Raw genomic sequence first — 14,084 nt, 5'->3', positions numbered from 1 at the left:
GGCAACACTGTTGTTTATTCATGTAACTAACAGACAGCGCGAGTAGAAAATTAATTTGATAACAGCTCAGAGAGTAAATTTTATACCGCTCTTTATACCCTACAACACCATAGTGGGGAGGGTATAATGCCTTTGTGCAGATGTTTGTAACGCCCAAAAATATTAGTCTAACACCCACCTTAAAGTATACCGATCGACTTAGAATCACTTTCTGAGTCGATGTCCGTCCGTCTGGCTGGCTGTCCATGTAAACCTTGTGCGCAGAGTACAGGTCGCAATTTTGAAGATATTTCGATCAAATTTGGTACATATTATTTTTTCGGCCCAAGGACCAAGCCTATTGAAACTGGCTGAAATCGGTCCATTATTTTACCTAGCCCCCATACAAATGTCCTTCCGAAATTGGACTTTATCGGTCATAAATGTTTAATTTATATATGTATTCCGCTTCAAATAAGTTTTATATATACAAAATTCATGTCAGCAAATTTTGTTACGATCGGTCCATAATTAGTCATAGCTCCCATATAAACCCGCTTCCGAAAATCACTTTAACGTGCATAAATCGCTTAAAAATGTTGGTATACACACAAAATTCAACATAGTTAACATTAATATAGACATAAATCACACGACCTGATCGGTGATCGGTCCATAATTGGTCATAGCTCCCATATAAGGCTCACTTCCGAAAATCACTCAAAAATATAAATTATTGAAATTTTAAAAGAATTGTATTATATGGTCGGGCTTGACCGACCATACTTTTTTACTTGTTTTCTATTATGGATCAATATAAGAATTTTTTTCTTATTTCAAGTTATCTTACTCTTAATTTGAAGTTTAAGAATTAACTACTTGATTTAACTTCTCACTTGTACTTGAAACAAGATTTTCTTACTTAATTCAATTTCGTTCTTGTTTTAAGAAAATTTCCGCTTGATTTTTTTAATCAATCCCATTTATACTTGTTCTAAGTACAAATGAGTATGAATCGTACTTAAATTTTTAAGTACAATTCTGGCTAAATTTGAGTAAAATAAACTTAAATTTGGAAGTGTTTTTTTCTTTCTGTGTAGGTAATCTTTGTTGTTATCATGAGAAAATTGAATTGAAAACTGGAAATATCTATGTTCTTGCTTTTGGTATTTATTGTTTAAATATTTTTCATCTTCTAAAATCCTATTATTGGAAAAAAATTGGATTAACGTTAAATTTTTGATTTGATTTTGTTCATGTTCCAATGTCGCGTTGCGGTAGCTAATTCTTTGTTTGTGATCAGTACTTCGCAATTGTTCTAATAAAGTTTTAATTCAAATTAAATTTTAGTGAACTAAATTACATGTTACTGCTTCTAATAATCACACTAAACATTTTATTTTAATATTCAAAAAGTGTCTCGTTCGCGATTGTAAGTGCAAAGGGTGAGTGTTGCTTACTTTTTATTTTCTTTATGTAAAAACATGTTCTTATATGCCATTCACCAAATTATACTTTAAAATACAAATTTTAAATATTTTTAGGTAACAAAATTTGAAAACTTTTTTTTTTTCGATGTTTTTTTTTAATAGTATGGATGTGTTCTATTAACTAAAATATTTGTTACTCAAATGTTGTTCATGTGTATACAAATATTTTCCTCTCTTTTGTTTGCCGTTAGTTCTATTTATAAAACTAAATATCAACAATTAAGAGTGTTACATTCGGCTGTGCCAAGATCTCCTTATTCTCCTATTTACAATTTAAATTTATTTACAACTTTAGTATCTGAAATTTTCCGGCAAAAATTATCGTAGCATATTTGAATCCTTAAATGTCCTTTTTGAAAGGACTTTTTTGATTTTCTCGAAAAAAGGGTCAAATTATCCCCATAAAATTCCACAATATAAATCTGACAATAAGAATTCTCTCAGACATTAACATACATCATTTTTTCAGTTAGTATAATGCTTCCTTCGATAAAAAAAAACTACAATTTTGACCCACTGTTAGAAAAAAATTCAGACCAGCTGGATTATAAGTTTATTCTACAAAAATTATCTACTCAATATGCCCTTTCAGAATTATAGGGTCGCTATTCTGTTCCAATCAATAAGTCTCAATTTGTTGGACAATTATTTTTTTTTTAACTCTCAACCCTCTGATTGATATTCGATAGTGCAGCACACTATCGCACAGTGGGGCAGAATCGAAATTTTTTGGAAATAAATCTGGCATTTCTAAACGGCTGGTCCGATCGGGATAAAATTTTATGTGGGCGTAGCCAAGGAGGCATCGTTATGGGGGCTCAATGTAGGGTACCTTCGACATGTAAAATTTTTAAACACGATTCATTTGGCCGTACCTTGGCCCTCTCTTTTAAAAATATAGGGCGTAATTTTGGACCGAATGGACACGAATTTTAGACAACTAAATTAGTAACAATATACAAAAGTTTTGAGGTCAATAAATATTATGGATCCAAAAATAAACGATTTTCAATTTAAGTATTAAAAAAATAGTAGATTTTTGCTGTTTTTTGTGCGAAAAGGTGACTTAACTCTTTTTTTTATTAAAAAAAACTTTCTTTAAGAACATATAACAATTTTATGTTTTTCTGTAAGGTATATTTACGGAGAACATTTTGGTATAAAAAACATGTTCCTATGTTCTTCGAAGTTTGACCTATTTTTTATGAAAAATTCAATTTTGGGCCATATATTCTAAAATTCCAAAGCTGGGATCAGAATACAAAAAACAGCTTTGGAAACCTTGATGTGTTCACTATTTATCGCCAAAGTATTTTCCCATCACCGATGGAAATGTGGACCCTATAGGCAAAATTGTAAAAAATACCATTTTTGGGATTTTCGTTCCAATTTTTAGGAATTGCAGTATTGCCTTTGACCTTTTGACAAGCTTTTTTACACCTTGTTATTTAGAATAACAAACATAAAAAACGTTAAAAATTTCATTGTGTTTCGTTAATAAATAAAGATTTTATTACATATTACATATTCATTGAGTTTATAAAACTAAAATTTATATCAAAATTTTAATAGGATTGCAAATATTAGGAACAATTTGATCCACATTTATTACGAGCTATATTGTTTTGTTTAGATAAGTTCATTTTTGGTTTTACCAAAAAAATTCAAGTCAATATTGCTCTGAAATCTTTTATATGTTATTCGTAATTTAGTTGTCTAACTAATAAAAAAATTCGAGTCCATTCGGTCCAAAAGTACGACTCATATTTTTTTTAAAAAAAACAAGGTATGGCAAAATTTTAAAATTTCAATTTTGAAATGCCTATAACTCGAAAAGTATAAGATATAAATAGTGCACGCAAGCATGTTTTTTCAAGACCTAGTCGAGCGCTTTCCAAAAATATTAATAATCTTTGAAATCGGATAGGAAACAAAAAACTACTTCAAAATGATTAAGTAAGGTTAGGCTTACAAATCTGTCATCATCTAAACATTGTTATTTTTATTAAATGGGACGATGAAAAGTTTTGTCTGAAGTAGAAATAGGTCAGATTGAACCGTTTTTGGGCCAGCAGTTGGAGATGTGAGACATTTCATTGGGTCGTTCTGTTTGCATAGTGCAAATCTATTTAAAAGATCTGGACTATTAGTGCTAATTAGATTGTATTGGATTTAGGATTAAATGCATCAAAAAGCATGCAAACTGCTAATCCTTAGAAAAAACGTTTTGGCATCAGGTAACCATTTCACTTAATTTGTATTTTTTTTTGTTTTGAAGATTATTATTCAGATGAGTGGCGAGATTTGATAAAGAAACCCCTGTTATTCTCAAAGAGAAATTTCCTTCTACTAGAATGGATAGTTCGGATTACCAGCGAGTGTTCTCAATGCATTTGTTGCCATATCTGGCTGCAAATGGGGAACAACAATTACAATATAAATTTATTCAAAGTATTGGCCATTGTTAGCTATGACTTTTTCCCATCTCTTTGGCAACATATGTATCCTGAGCGTTCTGCATCGATCGGAACAAGTCTGAACTATAAGGCGGGTGAGGCAAACATTCTAAATAGTTTTTAACAGGTATTATAACTTGTTTTCGGTTTCATTTCATGGTCTGGCTATATTTCAGCAGCTGATAATAGATAGGACCCTTTTGGTCCCACGAAATAGAGAGCATTACTAGCAGTATTTCAGACATTCAAAATCTACTTTCAAGGTCTCTCAATTTCAATTCGTATGGTACCCAATTTCCCTGCATTTGTATGAATCCTGCTGCTTGCAAATGTTGGCAGACTGAGTAGCTTCCAATGATTTTGCATGCTGTTGTTGATTTTGACAACAATCTTCTTCAAACTATTTTGGCCGCCCTGGGTGACTTTTGTCTTCATATGCCGGAAGTTTTGCTTTACTTCTTTGATTTGAAAAAAGGTGCCGCTGAAGAACATCGCTTGCTCACCGAAGCTTATGGTGAATATGTTCCATCTGTTTCAACGTGCGAGTGATGGTTTGTGTGGTTCAGAAGTGTTGATATGTTGAATATCGCCCAGGCCAGCCAAAAATTATTGAAGATTATTGTCAAACTCAACAAGAGCTTTCAAAATCAATGGGTGCTACTCAAGCAGCAATTTCAAAACATTATCGAGTAGCAAGATTCATTCAAAAACAGGGAAATTGGGTACTATACGAATTGAAGCCAATAATCGACATAACCTATAGTAGTGCTACTAATTTGCTATCGAAAAATGTAAACATGAATTTTTTTTTTAGATTTATTTTTTTTTTCACATCAAAGAGTGTCGCGTTTGGGACAGTGGAAATGCCCAAATACGTTTAATTTTCTGAAATTCTAATTTTAAACGATCTTTATTTTCTTAAATCTAAAACTTTATGAAAACAAAATGTAAATGCAATTCTGGTATATAGATAGCATCGATTAGCATTAAAGACATTTCCCAACAATATGTCCAAACATATCGAAATGCTTCACAAAACCATGGGCCATCCTTTTGCACATGAATACACTTCAAATATTTTTAGACGAGTAGTACGTACGCCTGATAGAGGGTAGTTGTTGCTATATTATGTGTTTATTATTGTTATTTTTTTTTATTCATGCTTTTGTTATACCCATTTAATAGATTATAGAAAGTATCTAATAGGTTTTTTTTTATATTTATTGTTGTTGTTTATTTATTTACATATTATTTGTTTACTCTTGTTGGCTGCTTGTTTTACTACTGTTGCTATTTTTGTTTGCAATTACCACTTATTCTGTAATTCTGAATAAATTTTATTATTTTAGTAAACAAAAAAGAAACAACTAAAAAGAAATTTATTTATTATAAGATTTCATAATATTTGCGTATTTTAATTTTAACGAGGGCAGTCTGAAAGATTATTTGAAATCAAAGGAAATATGTAAAGTTTTGGATGGTCTCTATTTTGAAAGGAATATTCGAAATAGTTAAAAGGAAATGACTTGATTATATCGGTTGACATAACCGAATTTTAGTCACGCCAACAACATTTTTCAGCCACAACTGAAAAATTAAATGAAACTGATATCACCATCGCCTTTAACGTTCGAATTTCTTTAGAAATGAGCTATTTGATACGGGAGAAAATACATAAAATTTGGTTTGGAGCCTTAAAAATAACAAAAAATAGTATAAATTTTACCTTGGATAGGATATATTTAAAAAAAAATTGAAATCGTCGAATTTTTGTATAACATATGTACCTTAGGGTGGCCCTTAATAAACGAAAGTAGGATTTTGGCTATTCTCACCCCCAGTTTGGTGAACATTAGTAAAAAAATCATCCTGAAAAAATGTTAGGTAAATCGGTTGGGGTTAAGACGTGCCGCAAGACCTCTGAAGTTTTGAGATGTATTTATAAGGGGAAAATATGCATTTTTTTCAGTTTTTGTAAACATTTTTCCATTAAAGAATTACTTTTGCAATTTAATATAAAAGATTTGAAATGTGTACGTAATTGTCGTTCAAATGAGACATAAAAAACCGAAATTGGTCAAAAAATTTTAAAGTTATTAAAAATGCGCCAGGCCATTAACGTGTCTCAGGCAACTAGAAGAAGAAATGTAGGAACAAAATTAACATATTTTGGTAAATATTAAAATAAAAGCTCATTTTTACTTAAAATATATCCATATTTACTTGTATATTATGCATTAAACACATTCAAGACAGCAGGCTACCAACTTCAATCTGTCAAAAATAAAATCCACACGTTTATATGAAGACGATTATTTTAACGACAGCACAGCTACACGGCCACACGACTACTCATGCCGATGTAGCCGAATTAGGCTAATTTCTATTTTTGTCAACTACAAAACAGAAATAGTGTTGCTAATATAATAAACAAATGTAAATCAAATTAGTGCTTAAAAAAATATATTTTTTTACTTAATTAAGAGAAGTTTCTGTACCGCAATTCTGTAACTTTTTAACGACAAAATTTTGTCGTTAAGTAATCAAAATTCGTTAGTTAACAATATTTATCGTTAAGAGATATTCCGAATTAAATTTTACCGATTATTTTCGTTAAAAATAGTCGGTAGATAACGAAATTTGTCGGTAGGTTAACGACAAATAAAATGTTCTAGTTAAGCCATAACGATAATTGTTTAGGAGTTAGTTTTGTAACATATATATTCGAAATAAGTTGTTTTTTGAAAGTACGGTTGATCAACTTTTTTGTGTTTGTTAGATACGGACTGATTTGAGTTTTTAATATAAAAATTAACATGCTTTAATTATCTTTTTAAGATAAATTTGGACATATATATGGGGCATTTCATGTCAAGTGAACCAACTTTTGAAATCGATGTCTTCCGATCGGGATGAAATTTGCACCAAGGTTAGCTCTAGAAGGGCCCATTTGGAAAAAAAATCGTATTTGCAAAAAAAAAGTCAAAAATTGTAAGTCTTGAGTTAAAAAATATTTATTTTGATAGATATCCCACTCGCATCCCACTAAGCGACCAAAAGGGTCTTCAAGGATAATATCTAAGCTTTTGTTTGACCTAAAAAAAAATATTAAAAAAGGGTCCATTTTGAAAAAAAAAAGTCAACAAAGTTTTTGATTTTGCAAAAAAAGTCAAAAATTTTATGTTTTGAGTTACAAAATATTTATTTTGATAGATATCCCACTCGCATCCCACTAAGCGACCAAGTAGGTGTTCAAGGAAAATATCTAAACTTTATTTTAAGAAAAAAAAAAAAAAAAAAAAAAAAGGACGCATTTTAAAAAAAAGTCAAAAAAGTTTTTGATTTCGGAAAAAAAATATTAAAAATTTTTTATTTTTTTTTTTAAATATTTTTTTTCGAAAGATCGAAGAAATAGCTATCTATACTATTTGGGACACATTTTGCTAAGAACAATAGGTAATAAGTTACATGGATAAGAAAAAACCCCTGTTTGACCAAATTGTCAAAATTTTACCCCCTATAACTCAGAGAGTTCTCGACCGATGTTGTTGAAAAATTGTGTCTGAGTTACTATCCAATAGAGCTAACCTTGGTGCAAATTTCATCCCGATCGGAAGACATCGATTTCAAAAGTTGGTTCACTTGACGTGAAATTCCCCATATATATCAATTCACAAGGTCTCTTAGGCATTCGGCGCAGGTCTCTACTGGCTGGTTATGATAACATAATAAACATAGCATATATAGTAGTCTTATTTTAGGACTTTTTTAGCTTGAAAAGCAATAAAAACCACTGTGAAATATTAGGACATTATGAGACCTTGTGAATTGACCAATTATATTAATTTTAGAAAATAATATTCGAATTTTAAGAGCAACTTTTATTTGGGGCATAATATCCATAATTAACACATTTCTGGAGTGTATAATGTTTATCCCTATATTCAATTTCCATTTCTGGCGATGTGATACGATTATAAACTTATATAAAAGTTATAAAATCGTTTTTAAGACAGTATTCTAAGAATGAAATTCATCTGAATTTGTCGACTGTCCTTATAACAACACATATCTAAATTCTGAATTAATGATCACTTTTGGTGGCATAGACATATGTATTACACTGGGTTACTTTTATTTTTAGAAAAAAACTCTTGTTCTTTTGTTTTCAGTAGGTTTCGCGAACATATTTGGGTGAGCTGATGCTTGATTTTTATATATAAATGCGATTATTTATTCACACGACTACGAATTTATCTGCAAACACAAAAAATAGTAAATATTTTTATGATTTTTTAATTTTAAAAATATTGACATTTATATTTTTAACTATATTCGTCGTTAAAATGTATTACCGAGAGATATCGTTAACTTCAAATAGTGAATATTAAATTCGTTAAAGCAACCGATAGTTGTCGTTACTTAACGACATCGGTAGGAAAGTATAAAAAGTTACAGAATTGCGGTACTGATAACCATATTGAAATAAATTAAAGTACATAACTAATTATAACCATATATATATTTCTACTCAAAATAATTGTTTCAGTCTTAATTACTTTGGAATTTTGTACGGTTATTTTTTATTAAAGTGGCACCACTGAATTATTAATCAGCTGTTTACTTTGTAGCTGTCGTCTTTAAAATAATTCAGTAGCTGCCACACGACTACAACTGTAACCAGCAGAATTTGTGTTCGTGTAGCCTGTTGTCTTGAAAGTGTTTAATGCATTAGTTTTTGTCTTCGTAGGATACCGTTAACCTATTCGCAGGTATGACCAAAAAAATTAAATTTTTTAACGGCAGTTAAAAACTAATTTCAGAATATTTGTATCATTTCATTGGGATTTATTGAGAAGATAATAGGGAATAAAAATGTGAAAAAATTATGAAAATATCTCTTATAGTTTTTCCGTACCTGCGTTTTACATTTTGAAATTTTCGAGAAAAACTAATTATTTGGCCATTTTTTTGCGAATGAGCCTATTTCCTTACTGTTATGAATTGTAAGTAAAACCTATCCAGAATATTATAGTCCAGATATTTCTAAATATACTGTGAAAGTTTTACTAAAATTCGAAAACCTTAAACCTTAAATTGTGAAGGTCAAATGTCAAATTTTTCAATATTTGGATTTTCTAATTTAAAGATATAGAAATGTTATTTATTTTTAGGCCGATTTTGATGAAACTTAAGAAAAATATAATATAAACTCTAGTATTTATAATAACATCACAAGAATGGAAATTAACCCTTAACTTTTAAAATCATAATTTTTGTATGGTTTTAGAAGTTTGGTGTGATTTTAACCCCAAGTGCTATAATGCGTTTGTGCAGATGTTTGTAACACCCAAAAATATTGGTCTAACACCCAAATTAAAGTGTACCGATCGACTTAGAATCACTATCTGAGTCGATTTAATGATGTCCGCCCGTCTGGCTTTCCATATAAACCTTGTGTGCAAAGTACAGGTCGCAATATTTCGATCAAATTTGGTACATATAATTTTTTCGCCCCAAGGACCAAGCATATTGCAACTGGTTGAAATCGGTTCATTATTTCACCTAGCCCCCATACAGATGTCCTCCCGAAATTGGACTTTATCGGTCATAAATGTTTAATTTATATATGTATCTTCACAAATTTCCCTCCAAATAAGTTTTATATATACGAAATTTATGTCACCAAATTTTGTTACGATCGGTCCATAATTAGTCATAGCTCCCATATAGACCTGCTTCCAAAAATAAATTTAACGTACATAGAATCTCAAAGTTCATGGTGATCAGTCCATAATTGGTATTAGCTCCCATATAAGGCCCACTTCCGAAAATCACTCACGAATATAAATTATTGATATTTTGCTCATTTACTTGGTGTAGGGTATTACAAGCTGATTTTATACAAATTGTGTTGATATAATTCTCATACAGTTTATTTTCTTTTTGTTTAAGTATACTGACATTCCATGTAACCTAGCGTGAAGTCAATTGTCACACAATGGAGGAAATTATTGGGTGTATGACTTAAAAATTTTTGGATTTTATTAAAATTTTTAGCTTTTATTTTGAAACATTTGTACAATATAAATTTATTCAAAGTGTATTGGCCATTGTTAGCTATGAGCTTTTTCCACCTTTCTGGCAACATATGGATTTCGCTCCAGCTCATCTTTTGAGACCATGAACGAATCAATATCGTATACTCTGTTCAAAAGTGAACAGCGTATCTCAGAGAGAGCGTTCTGTACAGTTTCCCTGTGATGGTCTGGTCAGATTTCAGCAGTTCATAATAGATAGGACCATTTTGCTCTCACCAAATACAGAGATTTACCTTAGTGTTATGGATATTTGGCTTTGGTGCCGATGCGATTTTTCATCGCATATAATGATTCGGTGCAAAAACGATTTTCTTTTATAGTATTCAAGCATCATTTCAAGCGTCTTTCTTTCGGCTTCAATTCGTATTGTACCCAATTTCCCAGTTTTTCGATGAATCCTGGTGCTCGCAAACGTTTTGAAGTTGTAGCTCTGGCCTGCCTGGGAGTTCTTTGTCTTCCGTGTCAAAATCACAACTTCTGAACCACAAAAACCATCTCTCACACATTGAAACCGATGGAACACAGTCACCATAAGCTTTGGTGAGCAATAGGTGCGCTTCAGTGGCGCTTTTTTCAAATTAAAAAAGTAAAGCAAAACCTCTCGCATATGATGATTCGTTGGTGCAAAATTTTCGAAGTTGAAAAAAACTGTTTTGTTTTATAAATGACAGATTCAAAATTAAATATATGTTATTAAACACAAACATCGCGTTCAAAAGATACGCCATCTATTGTAAATCCCGCATTTTTAAGTCATGGATCATTAATATGATTATGTTTGATCATAATATGATTTCATTGGGTCATAATAGTATTAATTTGGGTCATATTATGAATTCGTTGGATCATAATTTGTGTATTTCAGTACTTATTGTGACCAAATTGATCATAATATGATATACAGTGGTTGACAAAACAATGGAAACTTTTCCAAATATTTCATTAGTGGCCTAAAATCTCAAATAATTTTTTAAAAACTTAATTTAACAAAAAACAAAGGACATAATTAATTAAATTCTAAGAATGAGAAAACAAAATTAAAAGATTTCTTTATTACGGCATTGACAAAACAATGGAAACTTAGGTATTATTTTAACAAATATGGCCTAAACTTTGCAATAACTCAATGTTTTGTTGGCTATTCCTTATTTTTTATAACTGATACACATCGACAATGCATTGAACCAATTAAAGAGTCAATGGTCTCATTTGAAATATTTTGCCATTCCCTTTAACCCCCTCCGATAAATCGTCCTGGTGTAATTTTGGGTTCTTATTTTACAATCTACAATTTCCCATAGATTTTCTATGGGATTGAGATCTGGCGATTCGGCAGGCCACTTCAAAACACGTACCTCGTTGAATTGTAACCACTCGGTTACAACCCTAGAGGTGTGTTTCGGGTCGTTGTCGTGTTGGAATCTCCAAACTAGGGGCATAGTTTCCTCAGCGTATGGATACATAACATCGTTTAATATGGTTCTGTATCCTATACCTGTCATGGTATCTTGTATAATATGAATTGGGCCCATACCTTGCCCTGAAAAACATCCCCATACCATAATATTGCCACCGACAAACTTTACAGACTTATTTGTGTACTTTGGATCTAATCTTTTTCCCTTTGGTCGTCTTACAAATGTTCTCCCATCAGTAGGACAGTATTCCATTTCTGTATCGACCATTTCTGTATGATCCCTGGCAAATTGTAGACGAGCAGAAGGGTTCTTTTTAGAAATGAGTGGTTTTTTCACAGGACGATAGCAATCAAGACCAGCCTCATTTGCCCTGCGACTAACTGTTCGGGTACTTATTTATAATTTTAGGTTATTAACAACCTCTCGATGAGTTATTTTTGGGAATTTCTTGAACTCTCTCGCTATTAAATTATCTTGTCTAGGAGTAGTCTTACGAGGTCTTCCACCTAAATGTTGAGTTTTTATAGAACCGGTCTCACGAAATTTCTTTATAATTTTTGAAATTGCTGATTTATTTATTGAATATTTGTCACAGATACTTTTTTGTTTTAAACCAGCTTTAAAATCGTTAATTATTTTATTTTTTAAGTCTTCACAAATCTTAACTTTAGACATTTTCGTTAACTTTGAAAAAAAGCAATTATGCGAAAAACTTAGAAAAAGAAATTGTTAAAAATTACCAGAATTTAAAAATAAAATAACTGTAAACAGGATGGTTTTTACATCGTTCTTTTAAATATTATTTTCGTTTTACACTTCTTTCTTGCAGAAGTTTAAAAGTTTCCATTGTAGTGTCAGAATATAATTAATTATGTTGTTTGTTTTTCAGTTATTTTATACAAGTAAAATAATAAAAAAAAAAATTTTATTTTAAAAAACTATTTAAAATTTTGGGCTACATATGGAATATTTGGAAAAGTTACCACTGTATTACGATACTAATAATGATCACAATAAGTTTGGACTACAATCATAAATCTTATGTTGCTCTTGGATTATGTTTACCATGTTTTTTCTGTGCATGTACTTTTTGCCAAAATTTTGTTTTTCGCATTTTTTTTGCTTCCATTAATTACACAAAATTATCAGCAAAATTAATTGAAATAACTTTTCATTCTGCCTTCGTATAAAAGTGTTAATAATTTATTTTTCCCATTTAATGTATTTGAATATTTATTGTATTTGAATATACCTACATATTTAGTTAAAATTCTGTTTAATATCATTTAAACAATTTTTCTTTTATTAATTTTATTTAATATGATTTTCATTTATATTAATTTGAAAAATTCTTTATAAAATTTTCTTTCTCTTTGCTTTAAAAGCATTGTTTAATCACATCATTATTTTCATCAGCTTTATCTCAATTCACGTGTTTTGTTTTTGTTTTTTTTTATATATATTTTTTTGTTTTGTTAAATTTATAAATATATTTATATTTTTCATAATTAATTTCTAAAATTGTTTTAAAACAATTTACTCATTATCAACAATTTATTTTTTTATTGTTTTTAATCTCAGCTTTTTTTAATTTTAATCTAAATAACTAATCTTAATATTGTTTTAATTTCATTGGAATTCAAAATTCATTTTAGTTTTTTCATAAATTTATTCTGCTGCCAACACACTTGAACTCACTTCTTTTATAATTTATTGCAAATGAATTTTCCTGGTCTTCTTTTTGTTGTTGCTGTTGTATTACGCATTTATACTATAACAACAACTACCACCAATTTCTTTTTATTTTTCCTTTCGCTGTGATAACTGTGCATGTACACTTTTCTGTTTTCAGTTTCACTTGTTTTGCCAAAAGAAAAAAAAAACTTTTTTTCTGCTTCAATTTTAAGACCAGAATTTGCGGTTTTTTTTATTTGTTGGCCTTTTATAACGTGACAGTTTTCTGCCGTAACCGAAACAAACGTGTGCTCAATTTCCCGTTTACCGCAATACTGATTTGAAGCTTAGAGCTGTGTTAGTCTATAACTGTAAAATAGCAAAAAAAACAACAACAAAATACCGTTGTTTGTTTAGCAATGTACCGTAAGAAACATACAATATCCCATCTCCCTACGCTCTTCCTATACTCTAAATTTGTTTTAAATATAATAAAAGAATTCCAAATTTCTAAGTGTGTGTGATTTTGTTTTTTTTTCGGTAGTTGCTCTTTCTGTTTTATGGCTCTCTTATCAGTGTTTTTTTAACTCTTAAAATTGTAGACCTTGTGTTAAAAGCTTAAATACTCTTAAAAGCTTTTCAATATGTTCCTGTAAGCTTTTTTGTGTAAATCCTTGTTGGCAATTCGAAATGTTTTCTATTTTAATTATAACGGTTTTTCTTGCTGAAAACATGGTTGCCACTTTTTAAACGTGATGTACAGTATTTAGCCAAAGAATTAGGCCAATACAAATAATTTTGTTTGGACTTCATGTAGAATAATTGCTCCTACCCAGCAAAAACTTTTCTTACAAATAAGCCGAAAAATAAGGGGAATTTGACGATTCAACTACTTATTTTTCTACTGTAAGAAGTCATTATTTTTGTTCCCGATGTCCCAAAAGTAATCCTTTATATTTTGGCCAG

The 14,084-nt window shown here is 30.2% G+C and overlaps 1 protein-coding gene across 1 annotated transcript in view; it reads right to left on the bottom strand.

Moving 5' to 3' along the window:
- The window catches only part of PKD (serine/threonine-protein kinase D3), an 80,985-nt gene extending 67,551 nt beyond the window's left edge, over positions 1-13,434 (bottom strand). Inside the window, exon 1 of the mRNA XM_065515709.1 lies at positions 13,143-13,434. The gene's annotated coding sequence lies outside the window, so the exon portion shown is untranslated. The remainder of the gene's footprint in view (positions 1-13,142) is intronic.
- Positions 13,435-14,084: the final 650 nt, after the last annotated feature.

This window comes from Calliphora vicina, chromosome 1, assembly GCF_958450345.1.
Source record: "Calliphora vicina chromosome 1, idCalVici1.1, whole genome shotgun sequence".
Lineage (NCBI taxonomy): Eukaryota > Metazoa > Arthropoda > Insecta > Diptera > Calliphoridae > Calliphora > Calliphora vicina.
This window is presented reverse-complemented; position numbering and strand designations above follow the sequence as displayed.